Here is a 23,494-nt window from a genome sequence, read left to right on the forward strand (position 1 = left end):
CTTCGCCTGGGGCAAAGGTTTCCCTTGGCCCCCCCCAACATTCGACCACCCGATCCCAGATGCCCTGCAGGAGTCGCAGACCGATGAGGTCAGTGGCACGCGACTGCAAGAGGACCCGTCGGAGGGGATGGATGGTACAACCAGGAAGTGGAGGAGAATCAGCAGGGGAAGGAGTTACAACTCCCAGTGGTTCAACAGTTCCAGCGTCCTCTGAAATTAACTCCACATCATCGGGTGAGCGTCCTGAGGTCCCTGTAAGGCCAGCAGTCGTAACTCTGGAGTCCTTGTGGGAGCTAACAGCTGGGCTATCTGTGGCCGAGAAAGAATGCAATAGTAAGATGGATTTACTTTCCTCTCAAGTTAATCTTAATATTCAATCTCAAGAGAATTCCCTTTCGTTGGTTCAGACATCTGTCGCCAAAGTTGAATCGGATCAAGAACTTTAATGTGGCAACAATCAAAGATAGAGCAGCCCTGTCTCAGAGTTTAGAAATGCTAGAAAATTGGAACGATCGCCTAAACTTGAGGTTGATAAATTTCCCACGTGTAATGGGAGAACTGCCAATAGTTACCTTTAAAAGATACCTTACTGAAGTGCTTCAAATACCGGAATCACAGTTTCCTATGATTAATAAAGTATATTTTTGCCAGTAAATAACCCCTAAAATCGTTTAAATGACGCTGGAGTTCCACCATTTGATTTTCAGAACCTAAATACTTTTCTTGAATTCCTTGTTTCATGGTAGTAAGGTTTGTATGTTTCCTGACACTTCAAAGGTCACCCAGGAAAGGCAAAAAGGCTTTCTGAATATGAGGCTGGAAGCATTATCGTTGGGTGCCACATTTTTATTGCGATACCCATGTAAGTGTGTCATAAAGAAAGAGAATGATTCCTATATATTTTTCACCCCGGAACAGCTAAGAGTTTATTTAGATTCTTTTTCTAATCATGCTGTAACATAGGGACCCAGTTTAGGGAAGATAAAAAAACAGCTCTGTTATCAGGTAAATGCTTTTCCCTAAACATTTTCCTAAACACTCCTCTAAATATATGACCCCTTGGCTATGCTCTATTAAGATTTGGTATAGACTAGAATTGTATTTCATATATACTTTTCATGTAATAATTTGTTTTCTGAGTGGTATATACATGTTTCCTAAAATGTTCAGTACTTTATGTATAAGAAACCTTATAAATAAATAATAAAAAAAAAGATGGTAACTTTGATACCAGCGCATGGGCGCTGATGTACGCACATATGCTGACGCAGCTAATTTATAACATATGCGTGTGTATGCGTGCATGGTATAAAATGGGCTGTATGCGTATACATGTGCATACAATTTTAGATGGACACGTGTATGTACATGCAAATGCCACCTCTACTGTGTATGTGGGGGGATTTTAGTAGACAGTAGGGATGTGAATCGTTTTTGAACGATTAAAATTATCGTCAGATAATTTTAAAATCGTCCAAAATCGTTTGAGTGCACAATACAATACAAATGCCCCCGATTTATCGTCAGGGGCATTTGTATTGTATCGTTAAATAGGACGCGGGAAAACCGGCACACCAAAAAAACCCTAAAACCCACCCCAAACCTTTAAAACAAATCCCCCACCCTCCCGAACCCCCCCAAAATGTTTTAAATTACCTGGGGTTCAGTGGGGGGCTCCCGGCGCGATCTCCCTCTCTCTCTGACCACGGCAGCGTTGAGAAATGGCGCCGGTGGCCCTTTGCCCTTATCATGTGACAAGGCAAAGGTAGCGCCGGCGCCATTTTGGTTCCTGGCTCCCTACATCACGCGTGCAGGAGATCGCCCCCGGACCCCCGCTGGACCCCCAGGGATTTTTGGCCAGCTTGGGAGGGTCTCCTGACCCCCACAAGACTTGCCAAAAGTCCAGCGGGGGTCCTGGAGCGACCTCCTGCACGCGGGCCGTATTGCCAATCTTCAAAATGGCGCCGGCGCTACCTTTGCCCTCACTATGTCATACGGGAGTCCAGCGGGAGTCCGGGGGCGATCTCCTGCATGCGTGACTTCGGGAGCCAGGAACCAAAATGGCGCCGGCGCTACCTTTGCCTTGTCACATGATAAGGGCAAAGGGCCACCGGCGCCATTTCTCAACGCAGCCGTGGTCAGAGAGAGAGGGAGATCGCGCGCCGGGAGCTCCCCACTGGACCCCAGGTAATTTAAAACATTTTGGGGGGGTTCGGGAGGGTGGGGGATTTGTTTTAAAGGTTCGGGGTGGGTTTTAGGGTTTTTTTGGTGTGCCGGTTTTCCCGCCCTCCCCCGATTTACGATTTTTAACGATTTTTTAAAAATAAAAAACACGACGAGCAGATTTCCCTCCCCCCCCAGCCAAAATTGATCGTTAAGACGATCGATTACACGATTCACACCCCTAGTAGACAGTACACGCTGATGCAATTACCAGTTTTCCCAGTTTGTTGCCAGTTTGCCCAGGTAAAGGATAGGACTTCCTAACCCCCCTAGTTAATAGCCTCCCTTTTAACCTGTTAGCTTCTACCATTAAGACCCTGACTAGCCTAGTATTTTTTGTTTTAGGACTTGCATGCCATCCATAGCAGGAGTAAAGTTAGGTGCAGGTTTCAATCATAAATCCTGGAATACTCACGTCCTGCCCATTCTTCAGAAAATAAATTTTGTGCATGTACCAGGAGATATGTGCATACATGGGTGCCTTTTAACTTCTGATGCATTAGCATTCCATTAGCTAACAAACTCGGGAGTTAAATCTTTTTTTAAGTCATGAATAAAGAAATTGTGCACTGACGTTCAGTGCACAATTTTTATTCAGCTCTTATTACATCAGGCCCTCAAAGAGTTAACCTTCTCCAATGAGTGAAGTTACTTATTGAAAGAGGCAGTTGCCCTGATTTTACTTTGAGGAATTATGTGTTACTGCACATCCCAGCAACAAAATAAAAACAGCATCCTGCCAATAAATAACAGCTCAACCAGGAGTTTTCAACATTAAAAACGACAGAGGCTGAATCAGCACAAGTTTAAAATTTGTGAGCAGTAGCATGAGTCTTCAAGGGTTCAAACCTTACAGGCTGATTTTACAACGAGTGCGCTTTTTTTTTTTAAATTTTTTATTTATGCATTTTATATAATTAACAAGCTTCAACTTGTAATAGAATAGTCTACAATACAGATTGAATTATACAATTATACAAGTATATCTAGACAGTAAGAAAAAAGGGAAGAGCTTCATAATAGAGCGGCTCTAAATAAGAGAAAAAAAAGACATCAGAAAATCAGGCACGACTGAAAGTTACCTCCCACAATTTTCCATTTTCACCTTTAAACAACAGGTTAACCAGGGCTAACATATGAGTCCAGAAACAACCTCAATTGACTTGGTTCAAAGAAAATAAATCTTTTTCCCTGATGTATCAAGCAACACTTACAAGGAAATTGTAACTTAAACAATATTCCTTTCTGTACTACCTCCCCTCTTAATTCTAGGAAAGATTTTCTTCTCAACTGTGTTTACTTTGTTAAATCTTGATAACACCACACTTTCTGGCCAAAGAAAAGTGTTTGAGAATTTCTGAAGAAATGCTTGAAGATATTATTCTTATCCATAAGAAATGTAAATGTGACCAATAAAGGTCTACGATATGTTACCAACATATCTTGGGATGAATTTAACAGAGAGGTTAGATCTTGAATATTCTGCTCTTCATTATTTTCTTGCTGTCTGTCTTCGGCTGTATTTAAATAGTTTGCCTTTGATATCATTGGCTTAATCTCATCAGGAACTTTCAATACCTGAGAGACATACAGTCTAAACAAGTCATTAGGAGAAATATTTTTTAAGACAGGAAAATTAATGAATCTTAAATTATGGACTCTCAGCATGTTTTCAATTTTCTCAAGTCTGTTTTCAACTTCCATATCTTTTCGGATTATCAAAGCATTAGATTTCTCCGATTCAGTCACGCTTTCTTCCACTTTTTCAATTGCCCTTTTCTGTAGATAATTCCAGTGCATTTTCTTTAACTTGTTTTACTTCTTTAACCTCATTTGTTAATCCTACTATCGCTTTCTCCAAAGATTGGAGAGCTTTCCAGATAGTATTAAGTGATATTTCAGGTTCTGCAATCTTCTTTAAAATGGGTTTGTAAACCGGACTCTGTGCTATGCCCTGTCCTGCTGCTTCTCCAGCGCTAATTCCAGGCTCAGAAGATTTAATCCCGACATTAAAGTCTGGGCCCGAGCCTTCCACGGTTCCAGGCACTAGCTTTACCTTGTGTCCTTGAATATTCAGCCCTTCTTCCGATTGAGCTTGCTCCATGGCTCCGGCCTCCTCCCAGCTGTCTGCTGGTGCGCGTTCCTCACTCTGGCCACTCCCCTCCACATCGTGGCCTGGAGGCGCTGGTCTATTTGGTGATCCGGGGGTTAAAGATAATTCGGTCGGAGAAACATGCTCCCGCTCCAGAGCTGTTTCTCCAGCGACCTTCTCACCCGGCGAGAGAGGAGGTTTTGCGGCAAAAAAAGCTTCCGATTGTTGGTTGCGTTAGTTCCAGGGGAGTGGAGGTAATCTCCCCAACCCTCACCCGGGCTTTCCGCTTCGTATGAGGCATTAAGAAATTTTTTAAGAAGAAATTCCGGGAGCTCTTTACGCTGCTACCAGTCAGGCGGCCATCTTGAAAAGCTCTCTCCACGAGTGCGCTTTTGCGCCTATTGTTACGAATCTGCTCCTGAGGAAGGAGGAGTTAGCAATCTGTTACGAATCGGCTCCTGTAGAGGGAGTAGTTAACAATCTGTTAAGGTATAGACTGTGGAATTAGCAATCTGTTATGAATCTGTTGCTGAAGACTCCTGATGGGGAAGGAGTAGCAATCTGTTACCAGCGGAGTGCTTGGAGAGGGCACTCAGCTGTAGAGGAATGTAGATAGGTGGATCCTTGGGCCGATGGCAGATGACAGTGCCCCCAGGAGGATATCCTGAGAGGGACCACCGGCTAGGCTTGGGTATAGAGACAGACACAGATAATTCTTTTATTAGACAGGTTAGTAGAACCACCAGAGGTGGCAGTAGTGAGCTGATATGCCCTGCAGGGCTGAAGTCCCTCAGGTACTGGAACAGCGATCCCAGGGTTGCTGAGCTGTAGAGAAACTATAGATAGTGAGTAGACAGGGTATGCTGTGTTCATAGCCAGAACTGGATGACAAAACTCACATAAAGTCTTAAGGAAGCTCAGTAGCTGGAAAGGGTTAGGCCCTGGAGGAGCGAGTACCTGGTTCAAGGGAACGCTCTGAGACAGCGATGGTAACTCACAAATGTCTGTATCTGCCATAGCTTCCAGGCAGTAGAGAATCTTCAGAGTGTACAGGAACATGGGCCCTCGAGGAGCGAGTACCCTTTCCTACCTGCAATCTGAAATAAAGAAAAGAGAGCGAGGCCCCCGAGGAGGGGGTACCCCTGGTAAGTCCGAGGAGGCAGAGTAGCTTGGGAGAAAAGCCGAAGCAATCCCCTTGCTAACTCGATTCGTTAGCGAATACTGAGACCTTTTATATTGGAAGAGGATGATGCCATCTCAGGGGGATGCCCCTCACCTGTCCTGTAAGCCCTAGAACCCGAGATCTAAAGACTTGCTCCTCATTAGGAGCAACAGTAAAGTTATGCGACTAACAAGCTGACGCGCACTGTGGTCTCCAGTTTTAAAATACGGAGTTATGAGATTAAATGTTGGCCTCTCCCCGGAATGCCCATGCCCCGCCCATTTTCCGCCCTTTTATTTTTGACTTACACACAGGTATATACGTACTTTGCAGCTTTTTAAAATTTGTGTTACTTGCACGTGACCCACATATGCATGTATGTGGGTATTTTTTAGCGAGCAACACTTTTAAAATCTACCTCTTAAAGAAAATTGTTTCTTACCAGCTAATTTTCATCCTGTAGTACCATAGATCAGTCCAGACTCCTGGGTTTTGCCTCCCCTCCAGCAGATGGAGACAGAGAAGGTTTTACTAACACTGCCACATAAGCCGAAGTGCCACCTGCAGACTCTCAGTATTAATCTGTACTCAAGCCAGAAATGCAAATAACCACACCAAACAGACTCCTCCAAATGAGTGGGGGAGAAGGAAAAAACCTTTATAAACGAAAGAATGTCCACACTAGAGAGAATAGTGGAGCACTAACAGAACTTCTGCCATTCTCCAGAGAGAGAGAACAGATCCAGCGGACTCTCCAAACTACCCAAAACCTTCACAGGGTGGGACTCTGTTATTATTTGTAAAGGTTTTGGGTGGATCCCTGGACCCGTGGCAGATGACCACGCCCACGGGGGGAAGTCCCATGAAGGGCCACAGGTCAGACTCAGCGTAGGAGACACACACACATTAGTTCTTTTATTATACAGGATTGGTGAACCACCAGAGGTGGCAGTAGTGAGCTGGAAGTAGCCTGGTTGGGCTTGTAGTCCCTCAGGCTCTGGAACAGCGATCCCACAATGACTGTGCTGTAATAGAGAGAACTGATATTGTGAGTAATAGCAGGATATGCAGAGTTCAGGAATACAGCCTCGTTGGTAATGTACTCACACAGCGGTCTCTCAGTGTGGAGCACAGGAGCTGGAGTAAAGGCAGGCCCTCGAGGAGCGAGTACCTGGTTCCAGGGAATAGCTCTGAGAGATAAAGATGGTAACTCACAGATGTTTTAGGCAGCGGTGTCTTCCTGGCAGAAGTGGAGTCCAAGTAGCGAGTCCAGGAACATGGGCCCTTGAGGAGAGAGTACCGGTTCCAGACTGCGACCTGACAGATAAGAAGGAGAGAGAGGCCCCCGAGGAGCAGGTACTCCAAATAGAGTAGGTCTGAAGGAGGCAGAGTTGCAAGGTACGGAGAGTGAATCCCATCCGTCGGAAACCTGGAACGGAAACCTTTGCTAGCTAGCAATCTCATAGGCCTTTTATATCCTAGATGCATGACGTCATCAGAGGGCGACGCTCCTGAGGTTCGCGCCACTGAAGGTACTTGAAGCAGGGTCACACGGCGCATGGTGGGATGCACCTCTATGCGCCACAATATTTTGCCTACTAGAGGCCAAGGAGGAAAACCGTCCAAGCCGGTCCAGGGCTGCTCTATCTTTGATTGTTGCCACATTAAAGTTCTTGATTTGAAGTATATCGGATTCAACTTTGGCGACAGATGTCTGAACCAACGAAAGGGAATTCTCTTGAGCTTGAAGAGGACGAGAGGATGGCAGACAGACGCAGCGGCAGCCAAACGTCCGTCAACCACAGGAGGAGTCACCAGAGAGGTAAGGAGTTCGGAGTGGAGACATCAGGCAGCGACAGTCGTAACAGACTCTGGACTGATCTGTGGTACTACAGGAATGAAAATTAGCAGGTAAGAATCAATTTTGCTTTCCCTAAACGTACCCAGATCAGTCCAGACTCCTGGGATGTACCAAAGCTTCCCTAAACAGGGTGGGACTGAGACCGGTAGAGCTATCAGAATCACTTTGCCTGGATGCACCTCTATGCGCCCCAAATTTTGCCTACTAGAGGCCAAGGAAGAAAAACGTCCAGTAGGACATCCGTTGGTCAGGGCAGAACCAGAGCATCTACTCCCTCTGCCCCTCTTTCTCTTCAACGACTGAAGAAGCGAGGGGCCTTGGCATTGTGGAAAGTAGGGATGTGCAGACCAAAAGTTTATGTTCATAAGTCCATAAGTCGAAAGGGGGGGGTCATTTGCGGTCAATATGGACATATGGAGAATTCCATAAGTTGAGTCTATGTCCATATGTGCAAATAAAAATTTAAACCCCTCACCCTCCTTAATCCCCCCCCCCAAAAAACTTACCAAAACTCCCTGGTGGTCCAGCGGGGTCAGGACGCCATTTCTGAACTCCTTTGCAAGGAGCACGTGACGTCGGCGTCACGTCGGAGTGACGCGGCGTCACGTGATTCCCCGCGGGTTCGCTCCGGGACCCTCGTTCGACCCAAAAGGAACTTTTGGCCAGCTTGGGGGTGTCAGGAGGCCCCCCCAAGCTGGCCAAAAGTTCCTTTTGGGTTGAACGAGGGTCCCGGAGCGAACCCGCGGGGAATCACGTGACGCCGCGTCACTCCGACGTGACGCCGACGTCACGTGCTCCTTGCAAAGGAGTTCAGAAATGGCGTCCTGACCCCGCTGGACCACCAGGGAGTTTTGGTAAGTTTTTTGGGGGGGGGGGGATTAAGGAGGGTGAGGGGTTTAAATTTTTATTTGCACATATGGACATAGACTCAACTTCCGCGGGGAATCACGTGACGTCGGCGCCACGTCGGCGCAACGTATTCAACATAGCTATGTTGAATAAGTTGGAAATCCGATAGTTTTCGCCTCATCACTTTTTTAAGTTAAAAAAAAAAAATAAGTAGCGTTTTACATTTAAGTTCAAAACGAATGCACACCCCTAGTGGAAAGTCACCATTAAGTCCACACCCGGCAAGCCCCACTTGAGAGTAACTAGGCACATCGCTTTCTGAGATAGTTCCCACTCCCCCGGGTGTATCTGCTTGTACGTTGTCCGAGCCTGCTATATGAGAGACTGCCAGGAGATCCAGATTGTGCTCCACCCAGGCAACCAAAAGGTGGGCTTCCTGAGCTACAGCTTGACTCTTGGTTCCTCCTTGCCAATTGATGTAAGCTACTGCCATTGCATTGTCCGACAAGACTCTTACTGGCTTTCCCCTCACCAAGGGCAAAAAGGCCATCAGCGCTAGACAAACTGCTCTCATTTCTAGGCAATAAATGGATCAAGAGGCTTCCTCTGGCGACCAATGCCCCTGAATGGACTGACTCTGAGACAGTGCTCTTTTTCCAAGCAAACAGAAAGTCTTACAAAGGAGTCAACTTGTTTCCAATTTCAGAGTGTCTACCTCTGGTAATGGTTTCAGCTCCTGGGTGTGGCTGACTGCCAGCAATTTGACTGTATTGTGCTAGTCTAGTTGAAGCTTCCCCAGTTGACTTCAAGAGGCCAGGTGGTTAAACTGCATAAGAACTACATCTCCCAGAAGACTTCTTTCCAAAGATTTACAGTCTAGGGTAGCTTGGAATTCTGCTCTGCCTTCTGCCAGGAACTCCCCCCAGGAAGCCCTCTCTATTGCTTTGCCAGATAATGCAATTAATTCACTTAATCCCTACAGTTTAGTTTATTTCTTTCATATTTCACTTCTCGTGTTCTATGGGAACAAATTTATTAATAATCTCTGGCTAATTTACCTGCTACACGGTACTCTGCCACACACACTAAGGGACTGATGCAATAAAGTGCACCCAGCCCAGCACACAACGAATGTTTGGACTCACATTTTGGACGTGCGTCCATAACCCCCGATGCAATAAGGGGATCAGCGCATCCAAACTCACACAAAATTAATAGCGCTCGTTACATGCAAAGCCCATGTAGCTGAGGCTATTAGCTATTACCCCGTGATGCAAAAAATCCCCATGCACCTGAGGTGCACTTTTTAACCCGTAAAGTTTTATGCCTGCCCCGGAGCAGGTGTAAAGTCTTCCCATGCGTCGAGGACTTAACTTAAAAAACAAAAAATCTGCTTTTCTGTGGTTCCCCCAAAGAAAGCAGCACCATGCAAAATAATGTCTTGACATAAAAAAAAATTTAGGGGCGCACAATATACCCCCGCAATATACACGCTCAAGGCCATATGTATTGTGTGCGTATTGTGCCGGTAAATTAGCTGCCGCAGAATAAAATGGATGCTCGTAAATTGAGCATCCATTTTCCTAACCCATGCACAGCCACGTCTCCTGGGCACCAGATGCCATGGACGTGCTAGGGACACACAATTTATCCCTAATGCGTTCTTCTAAGCGCGGCAGCTCATTTGCTTATTGTATTGTGTGCTCAGGAGGTGTGATTGTGCGCTTGTTAAAAAAAGGTGCATCCAGTTTGAATGCAGGTTTTTAATGTGTCCATATTGTATCGGCCTGACAGAACATAGTTTTATACTAAATTCAAAATGACAACATAAAAGCTTCCCAGATTACTCTCTGGCCTTGGCACATCCAGTAAAACAGACCTCACATAAGTTACCATTCCCAGATGCACTGACTCTTAACTGCCCTCACAAATTGCTAAATTTTAGCTAGGGCCTGTGCAAGTATATTCGGTGCACTAGGTGAACCTTTGTGGTCATTCACCCCGCCCCCATCTCCAGTTTAACTATTGGCGACAGTCTCCTTCTTTGGCAGTATTGGCTCTGGTACAGCACCCTTCTGGACCCTACACTCGCTGGATTTTTCCGCCCCAAAAATCTTGGCGCTCTCTGTGATTGCCTAGTTTCCTGAATGGAAGCACCAGCCCTGATTTTAGCTGCATACTCTGGCATGACTACATCCCACTGACCTATTCTCTTCCAAGACCCTCACTATATATATATACTTCCCACTGGTACTCTAGTTCCCGCCAGTTCTAGCTGCCTACTGACCTTATGACTTACCAAACTACTACTGACTCTTGATGGACCCCAGTGCTTCCAGTCACTGCATTCCCCATCTGCTCTCTCCATGACTCCACCACACTGTCTGGCTCTGCATGGCACCCTCTTACCACCCAGTTCTTTTCTGTATTGTATCACCTATATCAGCATTTCCTAGCTTTTTTAAGACCAAGGCATTCCTACATTAAGAAAAAATGTGTGGCACACCAGCCTCCATGGGACAAGCAATGTAGACGTGGAGAGGACTCATGGGTCAGAAGAAGAGGTAGGGAAGCATTAAGCCCCACCAATATCTTTTCTAAATTTTAAAACAAAGAGTGAGAGGGTACAGAGACACACACATGAACTCCTCTCAGTGGGCCAGTTCCCTCTATAATATACAAGTACAGGAAAAGAAAGAAGTCTGTACAATTTGTAGAGCCGGCTCTGTTAGTTACTTTGGCTGCCACATTTGGCTGCCAGAGCTCCTCCCCCTGCTGCTGCTCCTATCATTCAGGATGAATCATATCCAGTGCTCAGTGCACACACTGCTCCCTGTCTCACATAGCCTGGGGATAAGGTAGGCTCAAAGGATTCTAAGGAGGAAGCTCAGGAGGGAGAAGTTAAAGATGTGCTGAGTGAGCCAAACAAACTAGGGCCCAGGTATCCCTGCCCTGTTGCTGCCCTTTAATTACCACACTTCAGGGCTCATGCTGTGGCTAGAAAGAAGAGGCATGCATGATGACACATGTGCTCAGAAAGGAGCTCCTATACATTTAGGAGCCTCCGCTGGTGTCTCTTGTTGCTGCAAGGTGCTAAGAGCAGAGCCCAGGTGCTGGTCTGAGCGTCAGACACTGGTGACTTTTCCGTGGAATACCCGATCAGGTCTGAAAGCACACTAGTTGGAAAACACTGACCTACATTCCTCCTTTCAGGTTGCTTTGTTGCCCTCTATATTCCGGCAGACCAACTTGTGGGTGGATGAGAGGGAAGTGCATTGCTGGCACAGAATGGGCGTAATGGCACATACTGAGAGCAATTATATTCTCAAAGCCATTTGCCTGGGTACACTGACCTGTCTGAAGATCACCTTCCTCAGCCTGGCTGAAAATACAGGCGGGGGTCCATAGCATGTGCAGTTTTAGTGGAGTTGAAATTAAAAAAAAACAAACAACAAAAACATTCCTGGGGAGAGGAGGAAACCAAAGCCCTTGGCATTTTGAAACTTAAGCACACCCTGCTCTGCTGACCACACAAACAACAAGTCTAAAGTGTGTAAGTGCTCTTATTGTGAATACTGCATGCTAGCTAATGTACTAAGAGGAGCTATGTAGGTGGTCTATCTGTGAAAATCACCTGCAAGGCTTATTGAAAATCACCCCTACTATGGCCCCTATGTAATCAGGTGCCCACCTTAAAGCAGGGCCCTGCACAGAATGTTGGGGCCTATAGCTTTATTCCAGATTTAACAAGGAAGTCAGTGCACCAAAAAGGTGCCCAGAAACCTGGGTAAAGCTGTATGCACACATTAGTGCTCCTGAATGCAAATCCCCTGTTAATCATTAACTATTCCTCCCCAGAGAGGTGTGCTGCCTTAACTCCATTTCTTCTTAATACTGGAATTATAACTCCTGCTCAGAGGTGGAGTAAAATGTCTGGGGCTAGCGTTTATAGTGCTGGGTTTGTGTTCGCAGGAGTTCTGCACAGAAAACACAATTAATGTTTTCTGCGCAGAGAATATGCTTTGTGCACAGCTCCTGTTTTATGCACGCAAAATGTGTTTTGACAGCATGAATCATGTTTTAGTGAATCATTATTTAGGGCCTCATTTTCTAAAGTATCGCAGGCCTGCGATACTTTAGAAGATGAGGGGCGGGGGGCTGCGGCCTGCGCTAGCCGGCAGCGATTGCACCGTCGCGGTGCGATCGCTGCCGGTTTCGCACCCAATAGCGCCACCTTAGGAGGTGTAGCTATTGGGCGCGAACTCGGACGCGAAAAGGCACTTACCTTTTCGTCGTCCGCGGCGTCTTCCCGGAGTTGGCCTTGGTGACGCCCCGACTCCTCCTCTTCCGGGGCCGACTCCACCCCCATTTTGGTATCGCGTGCGATCCGGGTGGAAAATGAGGCCCTTAGTGCATGTAATTTTTGCTGTACAGAAAACATGGTTTATGTGCCGAAATTTTGTTTCATGTAGACTAAGCATGTTTTTGCGTGCCCATTTTTTGGCTTGGCGTGCTTTTATTTAAATCGCTGATGCATTAGTATATCATTAGCTTACTACATTGGAGTTAACTTCATTTTTTTTGAGTGTGTGAGTAAAGAAAACATGCACTGATATTCAGTACATTTTTATTTACTTTTTTAATGACATTGGGACCCGTGTGTGGCATCAGTTTTAGACTTGCTAATTTGCTGGCAGGGAAACATGCATCTCAAAGATGGGCACTGTGTTACTTTCCTTGTACAGAGTGAAATATAAACATTGTAAGGTAAATGAAATGGCACTATGCAGGGAATTTCTGGTATTTATTGCTAGCAATGACTATAAAGGAATTTATGTAGAGGGCACACAAGCTTATACTATTTGTTTCATTTGTTTACACCTTGAAAAAGAAAGTGTAAATTAGGGAGAGTTTTGTTTTAGATAACCCCTACCACCACAACAAAATTTTGGGCTGGCATGCTCAGTTGTGACTGGAGTCATTGCTTTCTGACTTTTTTCTTAACAGGGAGAGCAGGATGGAGGCAGGAGAAGGAGATCCTTGTCTGGAATGCTGAAAGAGGAGATTTGTAGTAGCCTAGGCCTGACAGCCAAACTACGAGGCCAATCCAATAAGGTACACTCAGCAAAATGCATATTTTTTGTGTGCAAATGTTACTCCCTATACAGTAACGAATTTTGCACACAAGAAAATATGCATGTAAAACTGTGCACCTTGCTAAGCGCCCTCGCATGGAAATCCCATGCAAATAAAGGCATTAGCCATTACCCCCTATGCAGGGAGGCATGCTGGCTTAACTCATGTTTTCTGGGCACTGGAAATTTTACTGGGACCTGTAATCAAGATTTATGAGCAGAAAACATGCTTTAAGGTGAATTTTAAAAGCAATACGCGCACCAAAACCAGAAGATGGACGCTCATACATCGCTTATTCGCGGCCACCTGATTTTATAAACCAGCTGCAAACATGCAGAAGTACCAAAGCGCGAATATCTCGCATCCGGGAAAAAAAAGGGGTGGAATGTGGTCAGGGCATGAACGTTCCAGTGTGAGGCTACGAGATATCTGCATCCAGGTCCTTTTCAGCCCAAAGTTACTTCTGCTATTTGTGAGGTGTAAGTCTAACTAAAACAATTTTTATATAAGCACCACTGTAAACAGCGATCCACTTAATATAGTCAAATCTAGAGCACAATATTTTTCTGTCGCTGTGAAAAATTTTTTTTGTGTGTGTGTGTTAATTTTGAATGAATATCAGAATTAATATCTTAAATTCAATACCTACACTCAATGTAGATCTAATAATTTCCAAAAAATCTTATTTGACTGTCTGAAAAAATATTTTTGTAGGAAGAGCAGAAGGTTTCATATAGAGTGTAGGTGTCCCTCACCAATTTGTTGCCGGTTATAATCATTAACCTCCTGCCTCCTCCGTGTACAATTTATTTGAACACTTTTTGAAAACTTTTCCAAAAAATTGTACACGGAGGAGATTTTTTGGAAATTATTAAAACAATTTTTAGCCATATATGAACAGCCTGAGAAGGTCTGGCTGAACTGGAGGGTGTGCAATCTAAAGACCTGGGGGGGGGGGAGGGGGGAGTTTGAGGACCTAGCTATAGACTGGACAAACTGGTGAAACTGGTCATGTTCTGGACATGTACATGTTATAAAATTCTCTTAATTGCGTGTCTCAAAACTGACATTTCGTTACTGTGTGCATAACATACCGTACACACACCTGGACTATTTTATAATACTTGTGCATACCTCTGCATAGAATATAAAATGTCAGTGCATCTGGCCACGTGCCCAGATACACTTGTATATGGGTGCACACATGCATGTTTTAGAGTTACTGTCTAAGGGCCTGATTTTCAAAAGCATTTACGCACGTAAAACTGGGTTTTACGTGTGTAAATGCACTTTAACTGTGTAAATGGACTTTTGAAAATTGCTACAATTTATGCCATTGACTTGTCCATAGGATTTACCCAGGTAAGTGCACTTTACTTTACATGAGTAAATGGCTTTTGAAAATTGCTATGATAGTATGTCACATTTACTCGCGTACCTCTATCGAAAATTCACCTGTAAGTGCACAACAAAGCAGGTTTCAGTGCATAAATATGCTTTCTGTGCCCCAAAAATGCCTTCTGCACTGAAATTATTTTTGTGCGCACAAATCATAGGGGTAGATTTTTAAAAACTGCGCGATCGCGTACTTTTGTTTGCGCAGCAGGCACAAACAAAAGTATGCTGGATTTTATAAGATACGCGTGTAGCCACGCGTATCTTCTAAAATCCTGGATCGGCGCGCGCAAGGCTGCCGATTTTGGGCAGCCGGCGCGCGCCGAGCTGCGCAGCCTGCCTCCGTTCCCTCCGAGGCCGCTCCGAAATCAGAGCGGCCTCGGTGGGAACTCTCTTTCGCCCTCCCCTCACCTTCCCCTCCCTTCCTCTACCTAACCCACCCCCCCGGCCCTATCTAAACCCCCCCCTACCTTTATCCATGGATTTACGCCTCCCGGAGGGAGAAGTAAATCCACGTGCGCCAGCGGGTTGCTGGCGCGCCGAGACCCGACCGGGGGGCGGTTCCGGAGGGCGCAGCCACGCCCCCGGAACGCCCCCGGGCCGGCGCCACGCCCCGGGCCCGCCCCCAAACGCCGTGCCACGCCCCCAAACGCGGCGTCACTCGGCGACGCTCCCCCCGACATGCCCCCGACACGCCCCTTTTCAGAAACCCCGGGACTTACGCCAGTCCCGGGGTTCTGCGCGCGCCGGCGGCCTATGGAAAATATGAGCGCCGGTGCGCAAGGCCCTGCTCGCGTAAATCCGGGCGGGTTTACACGAGCAGGGCTTTGAAAATCCGCCCGATATTGTATGTATAGAAATCATGTTTGTACACATAAAAGTTTTTTATGTGCACACATGATGATTTTTGCCTGAATAACCCCTAGGTGTAACATCTGACTGCACTGCTTTTCATTCTGGAATATATAGCTCCGTCAGGCAACAATTCCAGAACCAAAGGTTTGCTTGCTTTTATCTTTCTCTAAATATATATACATATATTTTTACAATTTTTCTAGTGAATTTAGGTTGCCACAGGGAAAGCAATTTTCAAAGCAATTCACCCTGGTGACTTAATCTGTCGGAAAATCACCCTCCTTTAATCTGGTTAAAAGTACTCGTGCTTGTTCACACCGTGCCTCCTTTAGCTGAGTTATTCAGATAAATGTCGGCTTTAGGGAACCAGTTCCTGAATGTAGGAGGGACAAGACATCAGTCACTTACATTATTCGCATCTCTTGATACATGACAAAATGTATTTCAACAACACCAAGAGAAAATTCATTAGCATTTGAATGCTTAAAATTGATGCATGTGTCACTGAGTTTATTACACTGAAATACTGCAGCTCACATTCCCATGAGGTGTGGAGCCTTTGGTTCACAAGATTGACAAACATAACACGTCAGCCCAGTGAGCACAATGTAATTCACGTTTATCTGGTTTGACTCTGGGATTCGTAGGCCTTCGTAACCTGTTTTCTATTTCTCCATTTCCTTAGCATTCATATGTGTTGATTGATTCCTTCACTTGTCCTCCACACTTTTATCAGGAAATATTATAAAAGTGCAAGGGCGGAGCTGGGTCCCAAAACTGCTCCTTATGAGAATAGCATCAGTGTCTCAATAGATGTTGCATGAGCTGTGCGATGTCAGAACAGAGTGGAGGAAGACATTAGACACGTGGGAGGCGTCATGAGTTTAACTAGCTCGGGGATACTTCTCTCAACAGAGAGATGTTGGAGGGAGTCTAGTCTCCAGGGTCCAAAGTCGGGGTGCCCAGGCATTCAGGATAAGGAGGTCTCATTTATTTAGGGGGCAAGATTCAGCTGCTGAGTGCTTCGCACCACTGAATATACCTAGCTATGTTAAAGTTAGCCAAATATGTTTATCTGGCTTACTTTAGGACATGTCAGTGGCACGACCAGAGTTAGCTGGAAAAATTATTTAGCTAATACTGAATATCGGATAGGGATGTTCATTTGTTTCATTTGTTTAATTCGTTTCATACGTTTCCCATTACATGCCAATTAGATGTGCATTCGTTTCATCTACTTCATATTACATGCTTGTATAGGAAACGTATGAAATGTATGAAACGAATGCACATCCCTAATATCGGAATTAGCCGGTTAATTTAGCCAGCTAACTCCACTTCTCCTCAAAACGCCTCCTACCCACCCTCAGAATTCCCCCAACTTATCTGGCTAAATTCTAGTGGATAACTAGTTAACCAGTTAGAATTTAGATGGATAAGTCTCTAAATATGCCAGTATTGCCATTTAGACAGATAATTTTTCAGTTATTTGTCTAAATAGCTTTTGAATATCAACCTTTATATTATTTTAGCACATAATTATGAGATGTCTGTTCACTAAAAAAGATCCAGGTGATGGACAAAAATAAAACAGTTCTAATAACTGGGGTCCAAGAATGGATTTCTGAGAAATTCTGAAGATAAAAAGAAGAGGGGAGTTAAGCTCCAAACCCCCTATTGTGTCTGAGAAGGATTTCTTCAGAGACTGGAGAGCAAGGATTGTGCTGTGCGGGACAGAGAAGATAGCAAGAATTGCTGAATGAAAAAAAGGAATCAGCTAGAGACTCATCTGCTCTTATTTAATGGAAGAGAAAGAGAGAGAGAGAGCTGCATCCAGAGGAGCAGGTGAAAAGGGAAGTGCCCAGGAAGGGTGCTCCTGACCTACAGTGCCAACCTGCCAGAGTGTGCAGGATATTTCAAATTGTTAAAACAGCAGTGGATCATGAGGAATTGCAGAAGGGCTTAGAGAGATTAGGAGACTTGGCTTCTTAATGGCAAATCAATTCAATGTAGACAAGTGCAAAGTAATGCATGAAGGGTAAAATAATCCCAGCTATAGGTACACATTGCTGGGTTCTCTGTTTAAGTGTCACCACCTAGGAAAAGGACCTTGGCGTTCTAGACAACAATTCCTTGAAATCTTTCCCTCAGTGTGCAGCAGCGGTCAAAAAAGAAAACAGAATGTTAGGAATTATTTGAAGAGGAACAGAGAACAAAACTGAGAATATTATAATGTCCTTGTATAGATCAATGGTGTGACCACACTTTGATTATTGTGTGTAGTTCTAGTTGCCCCATCTCTAAAATACATAGGGGCGGATTTTCAGAGCCCTGCTCGCCTAAATCCGCCCAAAACCGGGCGGATTTAGGCGAGCAGGGCCCTGCGCGCCGGTATGCCTACATTCAAAGAGGCCTACCGGCGCGCGCAGACCCCGGGACTTCGCGTAAGTCCCGGGGTTTTTAGGAGGGGGGCGTGTCGGGGGCGGGCCCGGTCGTCGCAGCGTTTCGGGGGCGTGTCGGCAGCATTTTGGGGGCGGGTCCGGGGGCGTGGCTACGGCCCGGGGCGGTCCGGGGGCGTGGCCGCGCCCTCCGTACCCGCCCCCAGGTTGCGGCCGGCGCGCAGGAGGCCCGCTCGCGGCGCGGGGATTTACTTCTCCCTCCGGGAGGGCGTAAATCCCCGGAGAAAGGTAAGGGGGGGGTGTAGACAGGGCCGGGCGGGTGGGTTAGGTAGAGGAAGGGAGGGGAAGGTGAGGGGAGGGCGTTAGAGGATTCCTTCCAAGGCCGCTCTGATTTCGGAGCGGCCTTGGAGGGAACGGGGGTAGGCAGCGCAGCTCGGCGCACGCCGGCTATACAAAATCGATAGCCTTGCGCGCGCCGATCCAGGTTTTTAGCAGATACGCGCGGCTCCGCGCGTATCTGCTAAAATCCAGCGTACTTTTGTTTGCGCCTGGAGCGCAAACAAAAGTAGGCCTATTCGCGGAGTCTGAAAATCCGCCCCATTGTGGATATAGAAAAGGTAACAAGAAGGGTGACAAAAATGATAAAGGGGATGGCAAAGCTCCCTTATGGAGAAATACTAAACAGATTAGGGGCTCTTTAGCTTGGAAAAGAGATGACTAAGAAGGGATGTGATAGAGATTTATAAAAACATGAGTAGGATGATGGAATGGTAAATAGAGAATAGTTATTTACGCCTTTCAAAACAACACCAAGACTAGGGGACTTTCTATGAAACTAGCAACTGGCAGATTTAAAACAAATCGTAGGAAGTATTTTTTTCACTCAGTGCACAATCAAGCTATGAACTCTGTTGCTGGAGGACGAGGTCAAGGCAGCTAACATAGTGAGGTTCAAAAGAGGACTGGACAAGTTCCTGAAGAAAAAGTCCCATAAAAAGTTATTGGCCAGGTAGACAGGAAAGCCAGTGCTTATCCCGGAGAGTACCAAGAAATAGTGTAATAAAGTAGACTGGTTACTGCCAGAGACAGAAGGCTGGGCTCAGTGGACCTTGATCTGACCCAGCATGGCACTTCTTATGTTTTATTACTATTGCTTGAGACTGTGATTTCTTTTAGGACCATGTGTCTCTGTACTGAACGTGCAGTAAGCTATGGTGTACACACAGTATCTTTTGTGATTTTTGTTTCCTGCAATCAAGTTCGCACACACACATGAGATAAGCATAATACAAACTGGCTGTTCATTAGATATAAGATTTGTTGAGAACCCATTCAATAATCTTCCAGAAAGCATTGCACATATTTCTGTATTTGGTTCTAAATGTGTATCAGACCATCTTAGGCCAAAGTACCATCTATATAGGCTAGTGAATAAACAGAATTTCCCTGTACGAAGCCAGATCAGTTCAGACTCCTGGGTTTTGCCTCCCTGCCAGCAGATGGAGACAGGGAAAGTTTCGCTGACACTGCACATAACCCAGTGTTCCATCTGCAGTCCCTCAGTATTATGTCTCCAGCAGATGGTAGATGGTGCAGAACCTGCAGATCTGCAGTCAGGAGACTGTTTTGGATTTATCAGCCTTCCTCCCAGAGGATTTTTGTGTCCTAGTGGGTCCTTCCCTGTCTGGTTGAAGTGGACGAGCTAGGCGTTGGTGACCCTTCTCTACACTCGCTCCTTTCTTTTGTGGGGTGTAAATCTGGTAGTCCACATCCCTCCCCTTCATGAGGCTGCTCAGGCAGCTACAGGCTCAGCGAGGCTGTTTTCTTTTAGTCGGTCCTGTTTTTAATTTGGCTGATTTTTCTTTTTTTCTGCTAGCAGCTCTGTGTTCAATTCTAGGGAGTAGGTATCTTTATGCATGGTGCCTTCTTTTCTGCCTGAGGTAATCTCGGCGTTCCATTTAGTTAGACAGTAGAGGTTCCAGTTTTTATGGATTGGATTCCTCTATGCCTCGTGCGGGGAGCTTAGGCTCTTAGATTGGAGGCATGCATTATTGAGGTATCTAAAGGTCACTTATGATTTCTATAGATCACATCTCCTCTTTGTAGACCATATCACTCTTTGTACTGTGGATTGGTCCAGAGAAGGGAAATAAGTCATCTAAGGCTACAATTGTGTGGGTGGCTGGAAGAAAGCGATCGAGTTGTCTTACATTTCTAAAGTGTACCGCTGCTGGAGGGTTTAGTGGTGCACTTGATGTGTTCTCAGGTGACTTCCTGTGCTGAGTCACATCACGTGTCCGCATGAAATTTGCTTGGGTGGCTACTGGGAAGTTGTTTGCCCACTTTTTCTAGGCATTATATTTTGGATGTCGGGGCCCTGGCTTCCATGTGCTTTAGTGAGAGTGTTCTACAAGTGGAACTCTCCACATCCCACTGAGTTAAGGGGAACTTAGGTACATCCCAGGAGTCTGGACGGATCTGGGTACATACAGGGAAAGGAAAATTGGTTCTTACCTGCTAATTTTTGTTCCTGTAGTATCACAGATCAGTTCAGAGACCCACCCATTTACTGGGGGGAGAATCTGTTGCTTGTACTGTTGCTTTGTGTATAGTGCGGAGTTGGAGGTTTTTAATGCTGATAGATTATGTTAAATTTGGGAAACGAGTTTTCCATTGTCTTTTTGGGCAACGTCATCTTCTTCCAGCTCGTTGGAGGGGAGCAAGTTTGCTTAGAAGCTTGCTTAGAAATTTATGGTTGTTGCTGTCATCTTGGCTTGGGTACAGGTTAATTCAGGTTAATACTGAGGGACTGCCGGTGGGACACTGGGTTATGTAAACTGTCTCCATCTGCTGGCAGGGAGGCAAAACCGAGGAGACTGGACTGATCTGTGATACTACAGGAATGAAAATTAGCAGGTAAGAACCAATTTTCCTATGTGATGGCTGCCCATTAAAATATAAAGAAAAGTAAAGAAAAAACCTGCAATAAAAGCACATTGCAGGAAAAGCACATTGCTGGAACTATGATTAAAATCAATACTGATTGCAGCAGATGATTATGTTCTGGTGTCATGTCATGGTGATTTATGATTGTCCCTTAACGTTTGGTTGTCTTCCCTTGCAGCTTTGCTTGTGTTTTCGTGATTGCTTTATTTATTGCTAGTGATATGTCTGGTTCTATACTCATATTTATTTGTCTGTTAAATATGGCATTCTTTCTCTTTCTATTCACAAGCCTGTTAGCATCTCATCCCCAGGTAAGCATCCTGTTACCATGGAGTTACCATGGTATCTCCATGGTGATGACTTGGAATCTTTAGCTTGTACCAGTTTTTGTGTTCATGGATCTTGTTTTAACCACATCAGCCCATTAATTTGAATTGTAAAGAGAAAAGTCCATTGAAATAAAAATAAATTACCACTAAAGAAATCCTAAGTAAAATAACTAAATGTTCAAAATCACTCTCACAACATCCTCAATTTCCCCAGGTATCACACTGTCACTTATACCTGTAAAAAATCTATCACAGCCACTTCCAGTCACATTTTTATTAATTACATAAAAATTAAAAAGGTTTAAAACAAACTAGGGTCTAGATTTATCATTTTGCTATAAATATAGCAGGAATAGTTCCCGTGATTAAAAAAAATAATGGGCATGGTTAAGCATAGAGTTACTGCATAGATATTGCAATGCACAGTACATTGAGAGAGAGAGAGAGAGAACGCACTTTAATAGGGTGAATAAGACTCTATATAAAGTAGCACTGTAAATGGGCACATTCAACTCAGGGTGGGTTAGGAGGATTGGGGGGGGGTGTTATATACAGTAAGGGGCAGATTTTCAAAGCGGTAGGCACATAAGATACACGCATACCCCCCGAAAACCTGCCCCAAGTTCCCCCTACACGCGCCGAGCCTATGTTGAATAGGCTCGTCGGAGCGCACAAGCCCCGGGACGCGCGTAAGTCCCGGGGATTTCCTGGGGGGCGTGTCGGGGGCATGTTGCGTCATCCGGGGGTGGGGCCGCGGGCGTGGTTCCGGTCCGGGGGCGTTTGGGGGCGTGGCCGAGGCCTCCGAAACTGCTCCCGGGCCGGGGAATCGTGCGGCCGGCGCGCACAAGTTACGCCTGCCTCAGGCAGGCATAACTTTTAAACAAAGGTAGGGGGGGTTTAGATAGGGCTGGGGGGGTGGGTTAGGTAGGGGAAGGGAGGGGAAGGTGCGGGGGGGGGGGGGGGGGGTGGAAGGAAAGTTCCCTCCGAGGCCGCTTCGATTTTGGGCCAACCCCATATTTTAAAGGATACGCACGGCTATGCGCGGTTCTATTAAAATCCGGCGTACTCTTGTTTGTGTCTGGTGCGCGAACAAAAGTACGCGCAGGCGTACTTTTTAAAAATCTACCCCTAATTGTACAAATCAGCTCCTCTTGTTGTACCTTTCATTGATTCAAATGATAGAAATTCATCATTCATATCAAATTTGCAGTTAATTCCTCTGACTCTGCATGTAACACCCCCTTCCCGCCAAACCCACCCTGAGTTGAATGTGCCCATCTATAGTGCTACTTATATTGAGAAGCTTATTCACCCTGTTAAAGTGTGCTCTCTCTCACTCCCTCCTTCCCTCTCCCTGCTGGTGATCACTGCCTAAAATCATTTGTAGGGTCAAACTCTGAGCTTCATCAGGTTATCTTCCTCTGACCATCACTGAGTACAAGAGTGTAAAAAGCCCACAACATGGCTTGGAAAATAACCCCCTTAATTTGTTTGTTCTTGGAACTTTATTTTAACTTGCTTAAATAAAGAAAAAACACCGTAAAATAACTGTAAAATAGTCCATAACCAACCCATGCCAACATTTTCTGAATTTCATGTGCAAATTATCCCATTAAATTATTTAATTCTTTTGATGCTGCAGTTTGTTTGTGTTCCTTTGGGCTTCCAGCTCAGTTGTTACCAGGATCTGGATCCGACACCATAAGCCTTCTTTTGCAACTACCCGAGGGATTTCCCCCTCTGTATTTATTACCCCCTCCTAGCTTATTTTAGTTCTGTCATTGCATCGATTGTCAGTTTGGGCATGTTGTATCTGTTATGGTTAAAGTGAGGAGCTGGATAATGTGAATATTTGGAAGTAAATTTTCAAAGCATTTTTCCTGGTACAAATAAAGGGCCAGATTTTAAAAAGCATTTACATGCGTAAATCTGGGTTTTACGCATGTAAATGCACTTTACTCGAGTGAGTGGGCTTTTGAAAATTGCCACAATATATGCCATTGAATCGTCCATAGGATTTATTCGCATAAGTGCACTTTACGTGAGTAAATGGCTTTTGAAAATTGCTACAATAGAAGTTACATTTATGCGCGTAACTCCTTTGAAAATTACCCCCAAAATGAACCTTCCTTGCCACAGAAATATGAGGAAGGGTTGGGCTGCATATCTGATAGGCATGTTTGGGAAAAGCACGTGTAAAAAATGTGTGCACATAATAGTTAAGTCACTGAGGCACCTAAAATATGT

Source organism: Rhinatrema bivittatum, chromosome 4 (assembly GCF_901001135.1).
Source record: "Rhinatrema bivittatum chromosome 4, aRhiBiv1.1, whole genome shotgun sequence".
In the NCBI taxonomy this organism is placed as follows: domain Eukaryota; kingdom Metazoa; phylum Chordata; class Amphibia; order Gymnophiona; family Rhinatrematidae; genus Rhinatrema; species Rhinatrema bivittatum.